Raw genomic sequence first — 19419 nt, 5'->3', positions numbered from 1 at the left:
GAATATTACAAAATTAAATTTGCAAGAATATTTAAATATAGTATAAATTTATCAAATAAAAATAATGAGAACATAAAAATTATATTAGAATATTTTTTAACCATTTATTCATAATATTTATTTATTCTATAATGATTTAATCTGCATTGTTTAATTTTTAAAAAAAAATTGGTAAAATATTTATACATGTATTTTTGTTTGGCTGAAAATAAAGTTCAGTTTTCATTTATTTTCATAATTCTAATATAATGCATATATAATATATTTCAATTATATAATTTCATCATATGTCATATAATATATATATATAATCATAAAGAAAAATAATAGCACAGATAGATTTTAATTACATATTTGAAAATAAATTAAAAACAATTAATTTTCATATAAATAATTGTAATTATAAGATATATAATTTATGATATAGCATTTCAATTAATTATACAATAAAGAAAAATAATAAAGAAATAATTGTTTTCTTATAAAACAAAAATATTGCCATATTTATAATTTTATAATAAGAATAGTATTTGTATTCGTTTTAATAATTGTATATTATTGATTTAATTTTTGCTTTCCTTTCCTATCACAATTTTCAATATTCAACGAATTTTTGTTAAAAGGAATGTTCTTTAATTAAAACAATTACGATTATTCATAAGATTTTTTTCACAATATTAAGTATATTTTCACATTAAACAAATTTATTCTCGTTCTCAATATTTTTTTAAAAATAATTACATTAATAGATACACTAATAAATATTTAAATGAATTCCCCAAGAACAAACGTACTTCACCATTACAACAACAATATGTAATTTTTATAACGTATAAAAAATTTTATTCGGAGAAAAATAAATTTTCGTTCGAGCAATATTTTTTATTTCGATTAAAAAAATATTACTTTTTATGATCTTCCTTTTTATTATTCAATTAAACGAAAGATGTAATTTATATACATCTTAAAAAAAAATAATACATTACATAAATCACGTACAATTTGCAAAAATTAATTGAATATCCTATCTTTTTTGTTCCTTTTTTATCTATGCATTATTTAAATATGCAATTAAAAAACTTGCCAATAAACTCTTCACTGTGACACGTGTACGCTTGACAACAAATGGGAACTCGATAAATGACGCGGAGGACGCACGCTGAGAAAGGCGCGACAGCAGCTGAAAGCGAAAAATCGTAATCAACGATGTTTCGCGGTCCGATAAAATAACGAAAAATTCGTAAACAAGTCTCGATGCATTCTGATTTTAAGGTTGCGCACATCCGTAAGTAATAAAATACATCCAAACAAGTTATTATCAGTTAATACTTTCGATCGAGCAAATTGTCGAGATAGAATTGTGGAGATAATCTTTTATACCATAGGAAACGAATAAAATAAAACGATATCTTTATTAATCTCGATTTTTAATCGGCTTAAGTTAAAGAAAGATTAGAAAATAATCCTAAATTATGAATTAATATAATATAATTAATATATTAATATAATTAATATAATGAATTAATATAATATGGATCTTTTTATTTTATCAATTTTAAGTTAATTTTAATTGCAAGCTGCTTGATTTTACAACGAATCGTTCAATCTTTCTTCTTTTTCATAAAATTAAATATATTAAAAATTTATTTATTTAATTTCATATTAATAACAAGTTTTGAATTTCTTTTCAATAAAGAATCAGACGCAGACAGAGAAGGAAAGGATATATATAATAAAAGTGAAGGTGCATCGCGTTGGAAGTATGAAAAAAAAAAAAAAAGCAGCAACAAAACTGAGGAATGTGTAGGAGAAATCCGAACGGAGAGCACAAAGAAGAAAGGATCACATACCTGTAGAACAGGTGTTCCATCGAAGACCGGCTTTTCGTTCTCTTTCTCCTCCAACATACACATCTACTACTCGGCCGGCTATAAGTTTCGCCGTCTACGCGTTCTTCGTTCAAACGTTTGCCTACGAATATACATACAGGATAATGGTAGAATAGAAAGTTTTCTCGATAAAAGTGACGGTAATAGAAGCGAATATATGAATAAAATTAAAAGCACGATAAACCGTGAAAATGAATGAGTTTAAAATTCTTCATTTTCGAGTGAATTTGAAAATTTTTAAGATTAGTACGTTCATCAATTTTAGTAACAGTTGGAATTTATTTATTAATTCGGTATGTAGATTTAAAATTTTATTTTATTAATCTCTAGATTAACAATATTATTTGCTGGATTAAAATAATTGATGATATATTGGTCTTAAAATTAATATATATATATCAAAAATAAAATTATAAAAAATGATCTATTTTTAATTTTCTCAAATCTATATAGCTGACTCTATAAAAAAAAACTCTCTAAACTTTATTGAATTAAATGAACAAATATTTCATTCAAGAAAAATTTCTTTATTCAAAAAATATAATCTTATTAATATTAATATTGAAAAACTAATAATTATTTTTATAATTGTTCCTTTTCTATTCATTCGTAATAAATTTCTCTTATACTCGAAAATTTCTTTATTCAAAAAAATATAATCTTATTAATATTAATATTGAAAAACTAATAATTATTTTTATAATTGTTCCTTTTCTATTCATTCGTAATAAATTTCTTTTATACTCGAAAATTTTATACAGAATTTATTATTCATTCTGTATAATAATATCAATAATTTAATATTCGAATAATTAATTAATAATCATTAATTTCACCTCGATACTATCATTTTACTTTTAATTTCTTTTCACTGTTATAAACGGTGTTCAGAAACATTTCTGTCGTAAAATCAATTTATCAGAAAAAGTTGGATCAGAATGAACCCAGCTGAGTGTACTTGGCCCGCTGCCTGCCAAAATTGACCGCGCTCCACTTCATGGATAGAACCGAATTGGACTTCGATTCCTAGTATAATTAATCAAATTTAAGTGAAATCGATTTCCAGTTAAACGTTAAAATCGAGAAACCGTTCTAAATTTTCACAACGAACGATCGAGTATATATAAAAAAAAAAAAATCTACTTATCAAAACTACTTAAGTCAAAGTAATCGAACAATTCTGTGAAAAAACGAGAAAGTCTTTAACTCTTTCGAAAATTCCCGGTCGGCGAGATGTCGAGTGATAAATTTATCCGGGATCGTCTCCTTCTCTCGCGTAGACGAAACGACAAAAATAACCCCGTTTCGCTCCAATGAATGCATAAGCGCGGAAGGATGCACTCGTTCGCGCTCGAGGAACGTGTCTTGCGTTATCCATTCAACCATTCAACGACGAATCGCCGTCTTTCTCCCTCTCTTCCTCCCTATGTCGGCCGGAAATCACTAGCTTTCAACGATTTATAAACCCCCTGGCAAATCGATCGACGGATAAACTGTTTGGGAACGTGGTTATGTCGTAAGGAGAGAATTTATTACGATGGCACGTATGCGAGAATCGTAGAAAGATGGGGAAAATATTGGTAATTATGTGTGAACGATCCGTTTCCCTAGTGGAATCGAAGGGGTTTCGAGTGGAGGGGCTCGAAAAAAGACCCTTGTTCGCCTCGATCATGATGATTAGATTGAATGTATGTAAAGTAAGATTGGTTATATTCGTTTAATCGAAGGATATATAGTTTGGGAATCGTCTTGCATAATTTGTTTCATCTTGTAAATATTGTCACGTAATATTTATTATTCGTTTCGTAAATATGTTATTATCATGAATATGTCTGGCGTGTATATATTCGATGGGTAACTTAGTTATTTTTATCTGTGATTTTAGTTACTCCCCTTACAAGGCGTTGAAACTTATTTCCTGGTGATATGCAAATATTAACGTGATCGTTCTGCAATAAAAAAAGGTAGTAGTAGTAGTAACGAATATTAATTCGCGAAAATATAAATAAAAAAAGAATTTAATTTTATATTAAATGAAACGAGATGAAAATAAAACTATCATATCAACTTTTATACCATTTTAGAATATAATCCTTAGAATCGTCTTTTAAAAATTTTTTTTCTATTTACACATTTCATAATTATAGGCAATATTTCATAATATTATTATATAACAAATATTTAATTAAAAAAAAAGAAATTTAAAATCAAAATTAAAAGATATTAAAATATATCTTTTTAAAAAAAAAAAATCAACAAGAATTGTTTTTGACTTTCTATTTCTATTTTATATATTTTATAATTATAGGCAACATTTCAGAATATTATTGTGAAATTAACAAATATTTTGTTGAAAAAAAGAAATTTAAAATCAAAATTAAAAAATATTAAAATATATCTTTTTAAAAAAAGAAAATCAACAAGAATTGTTTTGAATTTCTACTTCTATTTTATATATTTTATAATTATAGGCAACATTTCACAATATTATTTATTAACAAATATTTTGTTAAAAAAAAAAAGAAATTTAAAATCAAAATTGAAAGATATTAAAATATATCCTTTTTTTAAAAAAAGAAAATTAACAAGAATTTCTATTTTATATATTTCATAATTATAGGCAACATTTCACAATATTATTATGTAATAAATATTTAATTAAAAAAAAGAAATTTAAAATCAAAATTAAAAGATATCCTTTTTAAAAAAAAAAAAATCAACAAGAATTATTTTGAATTTCTATTTACACATTTCATAATTATAAGCAACATTTCATAATATTATTGTGTAACAAATATTTAATTAAAAAAAAGAAATTTAAAATCAAAATTGAAAGATATTAAAATATATCCTTTTTTTAAAAAAGAAAATCAACAAGAATTGTTTTGAATTTCGTATATATTTCGTACATATTTCATAATTATAGGCAACATTTTACAATATTATTGTGTAACAAATATTTTGTTAAAAAAAAAAGAAATTTAAAATCAAAATTGAAAGATATTAAAATATATCCTTTTTTTAAAAAAAGAAAATTAAGAAGAATTTCTATTTCATACATATTTCATAATTATAGGCAACATTTCACAATATTATTATGTAACAAATATTTAATTAAAAAAAAGAAATTTAAAATCAAAATTAAAAGATATCCTTTTTTTAAAAAAAAAAATCAACAAGAATTGTTTTGAATTTCTATTCACTCATTTCATAATTATAGGCAACATTTCACAATATTATTGTGTAACAAATATTTAATTAAAAAAAAGAAATTTAAAATCAAAATTGAAAGATATTAAAATATATCCTTTTTTTAAAAAAGAAAATCAATAAGAATTATTTTGAATTTCTATTTTTATTTTATATATTTTATAATTATAGGCAACATTTCATAATATTATTGTGTAACAAATATTTAATTAAAAAAAAGAAATTTAAAATCAAAATTGAAAGATATTAAAATATATCCTTTTTTTAAAAAAGAAAATCAACAAGAATTTCTATTTTTATTTTATATATTTTGTAATTATAGATATAATAGATATTATAATTATAGATTTAATTATAAATATAAAATATATATATTTTATATTTTATAACATTTCATAATATTATTGTGTAACAAATATTTAATTAAAAAAAAGAAATTTAAAATCAAAATTAAAAGATATTAAAATATATCCTCTTTTTAAAAAAAAAAAATCGAACAAGAATCGTTTCGAATTTCTATTGCGAACGTTTCGATTCGTTGCAAGCATATTTGTGTGTTTCCCAAATCGGACGACCTACATGTACAACCGATAAATGGAACGCGTCGTATTTCTTTTATAGTAATGTTGCTCCCTTTATTACCTACACCCTATGACTGCCAGCACAGCCTGTTGCGTGCACAAAATACATATGTCTCGGGTGCTTCTTAATCCTTCCCTTCTGAAGAAAATTTCATGTTCGGTTTAGCCACCGTGTAATTACATTGAAACGATATACATTGAAAACACGGTCTGATGAAACTCTGATGAATCGTTAATGTTTCTTTATTAAAAGAAAATGAAAAAGTAAGATACACGCGTTTACCGTGCGAATGCGTATGATCACGGAAAAACACCATTTCTCGATCGTGACGTATACCTGTACATTAACCGGTTCGAGAATTAAAGCCCGTTTATGGCATGTATTCAATTTAATTTCTTCCCGTGTACAAGATGATCAATTACATTTAGTAAAAGAGAAATAAATAAATAAATAAATAAATAAATCGTCGTTTTTAATAACTATTTTTATAGATCCGTGTTTAAATATCTTTCCAAAGAAGAAATAAACTGTTAAAAGTTCAACGTTCTTCGTAAACTTGACCGCAGATGGGATAAAAAGTATGCAAAAAAAAAAAAAAAAAGCGAATCGATAAGAAGTCTATTACATTTGATTTAGCTCGAGTCGACAGCGGCAATGGCTGATCTTTCTCTATTAGCGGTACGTTAGAAGCTCGTAATAAGATTAATTATCGATAATGAACCTCTCTCTCACCGAAGAATCTATTATATGATGCGGAGCCGATATTGTGATTATATAATTGCCCTGTTTGCGTTTTCGATAATTTGTTTTATTCATGGAGGTTATATTCGTTAACGTCAGATCGCGATAAAAATATATTTTTTATGCTTATAATTATTTATTTAATGGAAACGATTATTAATTGAAATTGTAAATGTCAAAATTTATTAAAAATTAAAAAATGGATTTTTTAGGTTAGGTTGTCTGCATCATCTGCATTCATCCCGAAATAAAAATTATCGAAAGCTAAAATTAAGTTTATTTTTTTTAGGTTAGATTAGGTTAGGTTAGATTGTTTTTTAATTATTTATTTAATGGAAACAATTATTAAATATTAAAATTGTAAACGTCAAAATTTATTAAAAATTAAAAAGTGGATTTTTTAGGTTAGGTTGTCTTCTAATTATTTATTTAATGGAAACAATTATTAATTAAAATTGTAAACATCAAAATTTATTAAAAATTAAAAAATGGATATTTTAGGTTAGGTTTATCTGCATCGCGAAATAAAAATTATCGAAAGCTAAAATTAAGTTTCTTTTTTTAAGTTAGGTTGTCTTTTAATTATTTATTTAATGGAAACAATTATTAATTGAAATTGTAAACGTCAAAATTTATTAAAAATTAAAAAGTGGATTTTTTAGGTTAGGTTGTCTGCATCGCGAAATAAAAATTATCGAAAGCTAAAATTTTTTTTTTAGGATAGGTTAAATTAGGTTAGATTAGGTTGTCTTCTAATTATTTATTTAATGGAAATAATTATTAATTAAAATTGTAAACGTCAAAATTTATTAAAAATTAAAAAATGGATTTTGTTGCGAAATAAAAATTATCGAAAACTAAAATTAAGTTTCTTTTTTTTAAGTTAGGTTGTCTTTTAATTATTTATTTAATTATTAATTGAAACAATTATTAATTGAAATTGTAAACATCAAAATTTATTAAAAATTGAAAAATGGATTTTTTAGGTTAGGTTGTCCTTTAATTATTTATTTAATGGAAATTATTAATTGAAATTGTAAACGTCAAAATTTATTAAAAATTAAAAAATGGATTTTTTAGATTAGGTTATTTGCATCGCGAAATAAAAATTAACGAAAGCTAAAATTAAATTTTTTTTTACACACATAGAAATTTATCAATGATGTTATTAATATCAGCTGTCCAACAATTTGCTCTGTACACAATGAATAATGATATTCGTGTGATCAGAGCGGCACAATAAAGCGGTAAGATTAATTAAAGATTAAAAAATGTATTTTTTAGGTTAGGTTGTCTGCATCGCGAAATAAAAATTATCGAAAGCTAAAATTAAGTTTCTTTATTTTAGGTTAGGTTGTCTTCTAATTATTTATTTAATGGAAACAATTATTAATTAAAATTTATTAAAAACATCAAAATTTATTAAAAATTAAAAAATGGATTTTTTAGGTTAGGTTGTCTGCATCGCGAAATAAAAATTATCGAAAGCTAAAATTAAGTTTCTTTTTTTAAGTTAGGTTGTCTTTTAATTATTTATTTAATGGAAACAATTATTAATTGAAATTGTAAACGTCAAAATTTATTAAAAATTAAAAAGTGGATTTTTTAGGTTAGGTTGTCTGCATCGCGAAATAAAAATTATCGAAAGCTAAAATTTTTTTTTAGGATAGGTTAAATTAGGTTAGATTAGGTTGTCTTCTAATTATTTATTTAATGGAAATAATTATTAATTAAAATTGTAAACGTCAAAATTTATTAAAAATTAAAAAATGGATTTTGTTGCGAAATAAAAATTATCGAAAACTAAAATTAAGTTTCTTTTTTTTAAGTTAGGTTGTCTTTTAATTATTTATTTAATTATTAATTGAAACAATTATTAATTGAAATTGTAAACATCAAAATTTATTAAAAATTGAAAAATGGATTTTTTAGGTTAGGTTGTCCTTTAATTATTTATTTAATGGAAATTATTAATTGAAATTGTAAACGTCAAAATTTATTAAAAATTAAAAAATGGATTTTTTAGATTAGATTATTTGCATCGCGAAATAAAAATTAACGAAAGCTAAAATTAAATTTTTTTTTACACACATAGAAATTTATAATGATGTTATTAATATCAGCTGTCCAACAATTTGCTTTGTACACAATGAATAATGATATTCGTGTGGTCAGAGCGGCACAATAAAGCGGTAAGATTAATTAAAGATTAAAAAATGGATTTTTTAGGTTAAGTTGTCTGCATCGCAAAATAAAAATTATCGAAAGCTAAAATTAAGTTTATTTTTTTTAAATTAGATTAAGTTAGGTTAGATTGTTTTTTAATTATTTATTTAATGGAAACAATTATTAATTATTAAAATTGTAAATGTCAAAATTTATTAAAAATTAAAAAATGGATTTTTTAGGTTAGGTTGTCTGCATCGCGAAATAAAAATTATCGAAAACTAAAATTAAGTTTCTTTATTTTAGGTTAGGTTGTCTTCTAATTATTTATTTAATGGAAACAATTATTAATTAAAATTTATTTAAAACATCAAAATTTATTAAAAATTAAAAAATGGATTTTTTAGGTTAGATTGTCTGCACTGCGAAATAAAAATTATCGAAAACTTTTTTTTTACACGCATAGAAATTTATCAACGATGTTATTAACATCAGCTGCCCAACAATTTGCTTTGTACACAATGAATAATGATATTCGTGTGGTCAGAACGGCACAATAAAGCGGTAAGATTAATTAAAGATTAAAAAATGTATTTTTTAGGTTAGGTTGTCTGCATCGCGAAATAAAAATTATCGAAAGCTAAAATTAAGTTTTTTTTTTACACGCATAGAAATTTATCAACGATGTTATTAACATCAGCTGTCCAACAATTTGCTCTGTACACAACGAATAATGATATTCGTGTGGTCAGAGCGGCACAATAAAGCGGTAAGATGCGTAAAAAGAAGAAAGCTTCTCGTTTGAGAAACGAGACCGCGTGTCGATTACGTCGGCCACTGTCATCGCGGTAAAGCTCGATCGTTCTCAAAGGTAAGAAGGCAGCAAGATATAGAGGTAAGAAAGGAACGTGGCGGAACAGGGGATGTGAAAGAAGACCAAGAGTAGCTTTTGGTAAGTAATGGCGTAACCTCTCAACGAGCCTCTTCCACGAGTTGCTTTAATGTACGCGACTTGTATAGCTGTGTATGCTCGGAGATAGGGAAAGGGTGGTAAACATTATACTTCGAAGAGGGAAAGTGGTAACACTCTTTCCACCTTCATCTAGCCCTCGTCCAACTCGATACTTAAGTACTCTTACTAACCTCTTCCGATCTCAAGAATAAAATACGCATGCTGGATATCGTTCGTCTTATTTTTCTTCGATTGACACGAAAGTCAATGATCGAACCGAATTTCTTTTGAATTTTTTCCAAACGTATACAATAATTGTGGGTGAGATTAAAGAGAGATAAAAATAATATTTGCTTCTATACGTGTTTTCATATTTTATTATATTATATTTTTAAAAAAAAAAATTTTTCAAACTTTGTATTGTTTATTAATTTTTCAATAAAAAATTTAATTTATTTCAATAAATATGTTACGTGTTTAATAACAACATCTATCTTTAAAAAAATCTTACGAAGTCTAAGTACGTAGTAAACCCATATTAATCTTTTAAAACGAGCGGCATTTCTCCCATAATTACTCTAATTCTTGTTTGCTGTACTGTATCAAAGCTTTGTGAACGCCACGAGAACACAGTAAATAGAGATCGAACAAATTCGCTCATCTTAATTAAAATGAAAATAGACGTTCAGCATTAAATGAAATTTATCGAGCATTTAATCACGACGTATATCTTGATCGAATAATTCTCAAAAAAAAAAAAAAAAAAAAGTATCATATTTTTCACTTGGGATATCAGAAATATCAGAATTTCGTGCGTAAGGAGCGTTAACGTAGATTCCATGGAAATCGACTAAACACGAACGCTTTTATTAATTACACTTCTATCAAATGGCAGAAGTAACGACTGTATATGACATTTGGCACGTGCCAACAACAATTATTACGCAACACGGTAACGATGAATGAACCGAGAACTTTACGGTACGTTGACTTTCATGAGAACTACCGACGTCAATTATCAGTCTTCGATGCTCACTCGTTCATTAACATCCAAAGTCAAGCGGATGAATATACCATTTGATGCTAATCAACTGTAAGACTGCATATAAAAAATCAATCGAAACAATATGTATTTTTTCTATGCTAATGTATGCGATTATTGAAATTAGAAAATCTTTTATAAGATGTACTTTGCTCTTACCATTCATTGCCCATGGTCCATTTACGTAATGGACGCATATGAAATTAGAACATCTAATATATAACTTTAATAATAGTAATAGACTAGTTTATATGGAGAAATATATATATTATAATTTAATCTACAAATTTAAGCTACAAATACAGAGAATGAAACGATATTGTTTAAGATAATGAGCACAAATTAATAATGCTCTTGTAAAATAGAATTGTTAGAATTTGATAAAGTAACTGTAAATTTGCATAAAAATAATAAAAGAAAAAAAAAAAGTAAAATAAACGCAATCAAAAATAAAATCTAAAATTTCAGTAAATCTGTTAAATCTCTTGTTCTTTCGATAATAACAAATCGTTCATGCGCGCGTGATAGTCACACTTGTTTCTGTATCGCACCAATGACCACCGAGATCGTTCCTGCACGCAACGTTCCTATACTCAACGTACGCTTGTTTCAGCGCAACCACCTTCTATACTTCTATACCATCGTTCGATCTTAAATTTCCACGTCTATGCATTCCTTACCACTATATATCCCTTTCCGTGGAACAGTTATTTTATCGAGCTATCGATCTTAATTACTAATATTCCTTAAATAGCATTCAACCGTCACATTTGTGTGTCGTTTCGTTTGGTTAAAGAAAGTCACGATCGATCGATAATTTCACTTTTTTCATTGTTTACTTATTTTCTCGAGAATCATCGGAAATTCCGATATCCACATCGATTTCCAATATTCGATCTTGGAATAATTTATCGTATTAACGATTTTTTATTGGTTTGGGAATTATTAAATTGATAAGAGCAACAATTTCATAGTTATTATATTTAACACATTCTGGTATCTCATATTTCGTGTTTCGTGTTTTCACGTATAGTTAAGTATGCCGCAACGATCGATAAATGAAACACGATGAAACGCACACTGACCTTTCTGCTCCGATCCTGGGTTCGATGTTGCCAACTTCGAGCAAAGGTAGATGTCTTTAGACAGTCAAATTCACGAGACACTGCAAACTACTTACACTCACGGATGTCCTTTCTAACTAATTTTTACATTCTTGTCGATACTATTAATCTACTCGTAGAAAACAAACGGACAGCAATGGGATTAAAGAAAAATATATGGAAAATCAAAAATGATTACTAGCATGGCTCGAATTTGCATCACTTTTACGTGAACATCGCCGATGATGTGTGAACGAAACATAGATCTCTATATGTTTGATACACGGTACGATGTATCATGTCTAATTTGGTGGGCAAACAAGGCGAAAATTTTGATTGATCGTTTAAAGTTCGATATCAATGTCACTGCACATGTCATTGGTGCTCACTGTCGATCACTATTGCGTTCGAATCGGGTTGCAGTGTGTCCCGGAAGTTCTCACGATTCCATTCGTATATGTTCTCTAAGTATATATTCGTAATCGAGATTTAAGCAAGACAAATCCAAACTGAAACTTGGACGCAAATCAATCTGACGAAACACTCGCGGAAGGAAATAGCCGAGTGAAGAATCGTGTAGCTTGTGAACGCGTTGCGAGACTAAGAACATTCACAAAGGAATCAACCGAAAAACCCAAAAGATGCGACGCGGTAAACGTCCACGCTCGCTCTGAACAGCCCAGCGGCGGCTCGAATCTAGCGCGCATCTGCGCCGCGCATTTCCTCCCTTCATTGGCTCACCGACTGCTATTCTTCCCCCGCCATACCGCTAGCTGCGCTACAGGGGTTCTCTTTACGCTCAACGTCACCGCCGATTCTACTATTTTATCGACTTTCTTTTCCTTACTCTTCTTCTTTTTTTCGTCTTTTTTCTCTTTTTCCCCAGATAACAAGCGAATCTACCTGTAATCGAATTGCTTACAGTCCTTTACACTCTATCATTGATGATTCATAAACTGTTTTCAACTTATGATTTTACGGTCTTTGCTCTTTCCAAAACATAGAAATCTTAATTATCGTGTAAGCGTTACATTGTTATTAAGTCCTTACTTTCGAACGTACTATGGAAGCAATGATTGTTACACAAAAGAAAGAAAGAAAAAAAAAAAACTAGAAAACCATTAATGTTTGTTTCGAATTAATTATCGTTCGTTACGAAAGAAGAAAATTGTAAAAAAATGAATGCATCGCGGATCGATTATTTAAATAGAATTATAAAACTTGTAACTCGTTATAAAATGTATGTAAATACGTATGTATTTATTTAAACAGACTCGTTACATTCATTAAAAAGAATTGTCGTTGTTAAATCTAAGTTAAATTATCTTCTCTCGTTGATCTTGTTATCTCGTTCCCTTTTGTGGATAACTTTTATACATTTATTACAAAATTTTGTCAAATTATGCTGATTCAAAAGCAATCTCCTTTCTTCAAATATGAAATTTTTAACAATTATCTCAAATTCTAAAAAAATTATTCGCATTAATTTATATTTTCATCGCATTTATATATATATATAATTTTAGCATTAATATATAAAAATATATAAGAAATTTTTTTTTAACAATTTCCACAATCTGTCTAGAGACAATGCTAAGATATATTGTATATGAATATTAAACATGCTTTTTTCCTTAATTTATTATCTTTATAACTTACTTATAATTTTTTACAGTACATAAATAATCAATATGAATTGAATTATTTATCTTGCAATATTAGATCAAAATATTAAAATATTACAAATCATGAACAAATTTCAAATATATATATATAAATAATTTGCATTATTTCCAGATGTTAAATATCCACATTGATTAATTAAAAAATTAATTATCAACAGTCACATTACAAATAAATATTATAAATAATTACTCTTATATTTAACTTAACATTTTATAAATAAATATTTTATTAATTAATTAAAAAGCAAAATTAATTATCAACATTACAAATAAATATTACAAATAATTACTCTTATATTTAATTTAACATTTTATAAATAAATATTTTATTAATTAATTAAAAAGCAAAATTAATCATCAACATTACAAATAAATATTATAAATAATTACTCTTATATTTAACTTAACATTTTATAAATAAATATTTTATTAATTAATTAAAAAGCAAAATTAATTATCAACATTACAAATAAATATTATAAATAATTACTCTTATATTTAACTTAACATTTTATAAAAAAATATTTTATTAATTAATTAAAAAGCAAAATTATCAACAGTCACATTACAAATAAATATTATAAATAATTACTCTTATATTTAACTTAACATTTTATAAATAAATATTTTCTTAAAGTGTGTTCGATTGGATGATATATAAAATAAAATTGTTAACACATCTTTAAATTTTCTCATTTTCTTCTATCAAATTTAAAAGATTTATTTCAAAAAACGATAATATATTAAAATTGTAAAAATATTAAGAACCAAAAAGATGCAAAATACGCGATACACATGCAAAATTGGAAAATGGCATAATTCAGCGAACTTTTCTATGTATGAAAAACATCGTTCAACTTTTTCAATTTACGAGTTTCGATGCGCGGTGTTGAAATAATACGCACCATGTTCGATCCGAAGCGTGTGTGCGCGTAGAGCCACGTGTATACATTCGGATAATACTTATACAGACTTGTCCGTTCGCAATGTGTCCCCCGAACGATCAGGATATACAACGGTGTTCAAATGAGAAGAATGAAATTGTTTTATTGTTTGCTCTCGAAACCTCGAAAAATTTGAGCACCTTTCATGCGGTAAATAATATTTAGAAATAATGTCTTTAATTACACAATCTCACGATTCGACGAATTATTTCTACTCTACATAACAAAGAAATTTGTTTGAAAATTTTATAATGAATTATATTTTTTTTTGACGAAGAAAAATTAATTTATAGATATAGAATGAGTTAATTAAGTTAAAGATTAAACAATCTTAATAATATAAAATTTTCTATTATGCTATTATGAAATAAAATTGAAAAAGTATTGAAAGTATTGATTTTATTTGTTTGAAATAATATTAAAAAAAATAGAAAAGAAATTTCAAGATATCTTTAATATAGTAATAATATAGTGAAATATAGAAACAATTTTGCAGATATAATGTTTAATAAATTAATTTCTTTTATTTGTTATGCAACAAAAATCCAATCGTAATACAGAAAGATTAATATAAATAAAAGAAGAATAGTAAACAGAATTCGTACAAGCAGAGAATTTTATCGAAGAAATTTAAGTGGAATTCTATTAAATATTAAAGAACCTATTATTTGTCCTTCGATTCTTTGAATATAAAAGATTTGTGGCAATCATTACAAGATTCACTCGATATAAAATGTAACGAAATAACTTCTCGTATTCTTCTTTGTTTCTTCTTTACTTTCCCTGTCTTGCTTTTTATATAAACCGGTCTTTAATACCGTTTATGGAATTCAACCGAAATCGATGAACATCGAAAGAGCGAACGATAAAATTTGATTTTAATAATTATTTGAAACGATTTATTTCGAGTCGATTGTTAACACACATTGTATCCATTAATTAATATTAAGTTAAGAGAATCATGAAAAAAACGAAGAAAAATTCCATCTATTATTAATTCATGGTAGATTATTTTATTTTGAAATAATTATTAAATTATCGAATATATTTGCTTTCCATTCAGATTTCATTTTTTTTTTTCATCAAATCATTCTCAGAAAGTATTCGTTTCTAATGCCACTTACTCCGGTTTACCTCATCGACCCTATTTCCTTTCATCGAGGCAATATCCGGGACGAATTTTCATCGATAGAAATATTTCCGCCAAGAGTCATCGGGATGTCACGGAATTCTTCATTTCGATCTCTTTCGGGCGATAATCTTTCGTGTAAATTCTCAACAGATTCTTTTTTTTTTATAAAATTCTACGTTATTTCGTTATTGAAGTGGATGCTGATAAATTATTTAAAAGAGAAGAAAAATTAAAGAGGAAGATATTTTCATCTTCGAATTGATTCGATAATTTCTCGAAATTAATTAAATTCGTTCGTAAATCGAGAATAAAGAACGAATAATTATATATATATTTTAATTTCACTTTTCTTTTTTCTTTCTTCTTTTAATATACATTATCGTTCAATAAATCAGAAAATGGACGCTGATAAATAATTTAAAAGAGAAGAAAAATTAAATTAATTAAATTCGTTCGTAAATCAAAGAACGAATTATATATATATGATTATATATATATGATTATATATATATATATTTTAATTTCACTTTTTTTTCTTCTTTTAATATATTATACTATCGTTCAATAAATCAGAAAATAGATGCTGATAAATAATTTAAAAGAGAAGAAAAATTAAAGAGGAAGATATTTTCATTCTTCGAATTGATTCGATAATTTCTCGAAATTAATTAAATTCGTTCGTAAATCGAGAATAAAGAACGAATAATTATATATATATTTTAATTTCACTTTTCTTTTTTCTTTCTTCTTTTAATATACATTATCGTTCAATAAATCAGAAAATATTTTATCGAGAACTGCTGCATTCCTAACGAATTAAGCTCGTTCCAATATTTATGGTTCATTGGAGGCAAAGTCGAGAGGAATCCACCCCTTTGGCGACGAGAAATCTATCGATTAAAATATCAAACGATATGCGCGTGAAAGCACGATTTGCGGTTCAAGCCAAACTCTGCCGGAATTGCCGTGTATCTATTATATATCGTGTATTGTGCGTGAAAATCCAATATTTCGTAAGTAAAAATTATTTTACCGACGATTAAAGAAATATGTTTGAAAAAAAAAAAAAAAAAAAAATGGGATGGCTTCCGTGATCCCAGAATGAAAATACAATGCAGGTGTACTTTCTTTCATCTCGTCGTGTTACTGTAAAAATTTTTAACAATGTAATATCGAAGTGCATAGAATTCTCCTTTATTCGTACGAACAATAATTTATGTATATACCCGAGTCTTAATTTTCTTTTCAATTTCTATAAAAGAAAGAAACTTTTTATTTGAAATAAAAATAAAACGAGAAATAATTATTATTTTCTTATCAAAAATTATATATAGAAAGGATGTAACTTAAATCTGTATAACAAATCTCATAAAAATTTCATCGTACAAAAATATATTTATAACGAATTCAAATAAAGAATGTGAGATAAAATAATTATTATTCAAAATAATAATGTTATTTAAAATGATATTGTAAAAATTTGTCTAAATAAAAATAAAATGAGAAATAAATTATTTTCTTATCAAAAATTATATATAGAAAGAAAAATAACTTAAATCTGTATAACAAAATAAAAATTTCATCGTACAAAAATATATTTGTAACGAATTCAAAAGAAAGAATATGAGATAAAATAATTATTATTCAAAATAATAATGTTATTTAAAATGATATTGTAAAAATAAAAATTTTGTCTAAATAAAAATAAAACGAGAAATAAATTATCATTTCTTATCAAAAATTATATATAGAAAGAATATAACTTAAATCTGTATAACAAATCTCATAAAAATTTCATCGTACAAAAATCTATTTATAACGAATTCAAATAAAGAATGTGAGATAAAATAATTATTATTCAAAATAATAATGTTATTTAAAATGATATTGTAAAAATAAAAATTTTGTCTAAATAAAAATAAAACGAGAAATAAATTATCATTTCTTATCAAAAATTATATATAGAAAGAATATAACTTAAATCTGTATAACAAATCTCATAAAAATTTCATCGTACAAAAATCTATTTATAACGAATTCAAATAAAGAATGTGAGATAAAATAATTATTATTCAAAATAATAATGTTATTTAAAATGATATTGTAAAAATAAAAATTTTGTCTAAATAAAAATAAAACCAGAAATAAATTATCATTTCTTATCAAAAATTATATATAGAAAGAATGTAACTTAAATCTGTATAACAAAATAAAAATTTCATCGTATAAAAATATAACGAATTCAAATAAAAAATGTGATAAAATAATTATTATTCAAAATAATAATGTTATTTAAAATGATATTGTAAAAATAAAAATTTTGTCCGAATAAAAATAAAACGAGAAATAAATTATTTTCTTATTAAAAATTATATATAGAAAGAATATAACTTAAATCTGTATAACAAATCTCATAAAAATTTCATCGTACAAAAATATATTTATAACGAATTCAAATAATAAAGAATGTGAGATAAAATAATTATTATTCAAAATAATAATGTTATTTAAAATGATATTGTAAAAATAAAAATTTTGTCTAAATAAAAATAAAACCAGAAATAAATTATCATTTCTTATCAAAAATTATATATAGAAAGAATGTAACTTAAATCTGTATAACAAAATAAAAATTTCATCGTATAAAAATATAACGAATTCAAATAAAAAATGTGATAAAATAATTATTATTCAAAATAATAATGTTATTTAAAATGATATTGTAAAAATAAAAATTTGTGAGAGCAATCAAAAGAGAAAGAAGAAATACGGGCTCTGTATTACATGGAACGAATGTATAGAAGAAGATGGCAGGAAAAAAGATGTTCATCTTGGAAAAGAACGCCAACGAGGCAGCTGACCGTGATTGCCAAAGTAGAGTCCATTTAAAGGGCTGCCAGCTACTTCTTGCAACCGGTATCGAAGAAACTAGTCGGCAGATGGCATACGCTGGCTGGGACCTTAACTACAGTCCTTTCGGGACCTTCGAAAACAAGCAACACTCGCTCTCTCTTTCTCTCTCTCTCTCCATCTTACTTTATCTCTTACATCCTCTCAGGGATCGAGGTCACTCGTGATCACTTTCCATTAAATCGATAATTATATCGATTAGTTTCATTAGAATCATGTCTCGATGATTATTTATCTTCAATCGCGATAATTATTGGTTATTTGTATTCAATCGTTAAAACGCATCAACGAAATGAATTGAATTAATTAAGTAAACTTTACGGTAGCGTGGTCGAACGTTGTCGCCAACTTCAACTTGGGATCAAATTCGAGATTTTTGAGGATGGATCGCGAACGAAATCAGATCCGCTCTTCTCGTGTCTCTCGAAAGAGAGCAGGTGCGCCACGGAAAACCAGTCTTTTTCTTATTGATCCTGCTTCTGCCCTTTGGACCGTTACCAATCCCACCTGCCGATCACGTGGCTTCCCCCATCCTCTTAACCAACTACAATTTATCTTTTAATATACACTATGTGCAAAATATTCTCTATACCTTTCAACAAAAATTTGATTTATCATCGAAAGATTTTTGCCGCGCAATTTCTATACGAAAAAAAAAAAAAAAACAGTATAATATACGTCGAAAATCCGTCGACTGATGCGAAAGATAGAAGTCGATCGTGACCGAACAATCCAATAGCGACGTTTCGTCGCAATTTGTAATCCGATATGATCGACCGAGCAAATGTATTGAAGCCGCACAAGTACGCGCCCATGTTTTTTGCAAGGTGCCCGCGATTGGAAGACCACCTGTCGGTGCTCTGCGTTATCCGATGACAATTTGCTGCGCATTGGAGAAAGTAACACGCGTGCTGCGCATTATCCACGAGAGACCATTGTACCCTGCGTCTGTGATGAAACGTGAAATATGCATGAATATATTTATCTTTGAAAAAGCGAGAACAGGAACGCCCTTGAAATGAGAAGTTGTCGCCTCTTTTATTGCTCTTGAACACGACACTCT

The 19419-nt window shown here is 26.1% G+C and overlaps 1 protein-coding gene across 5 annotated transcripts in view; it reads right to left on the bottom strand.

Annotated features, from left to right (window-relative positions):
• The window catches only part of LOC551130 (protein tincar), a 56129-nt gene extending 43752 nt beyond the window's left edge, over positions 1-12377 (bottom strand). For 3 of the 5 annotated variants that reach the window (XM_026441864.1, XM_026441863.1, XM_026441865.1), the window contains exon 1: positions 11668-12376. The gene's annotated coding sequence lies outside the window, so the exon portion shown is untranslated. Of the gene's footprint in view, positions 1-1850; positions 1972-11667 lie in introns of all 5 variants that reach the window. The other 2 variants (XM_006560841.3, XM_006560842.3) reach the window with 2 other exon arrangements.
• Between the last annotated feature and the right edge of the window lie 7042 nt (positions 12378-19419).

This window comes from Apis mellifera, linkage group LG7 (assembly GCF_003254395.2).
Source record: "Apis mellifera strain DH4 linkage group LG7, Amel_HAv3.1, whole genome shotgun sequence".
Taxonomy (NCBI): Eukaryota; Metazoa; Arthropoda; class Insecta; order Hymenoptera; family Apidae; genus Apis; species Apis mellifera.
The sequence above is the reverse complement of the archived record's forward strand: the minus strand, read 5'-3'. Positions and strand labels throughout refer to the sequence as shown.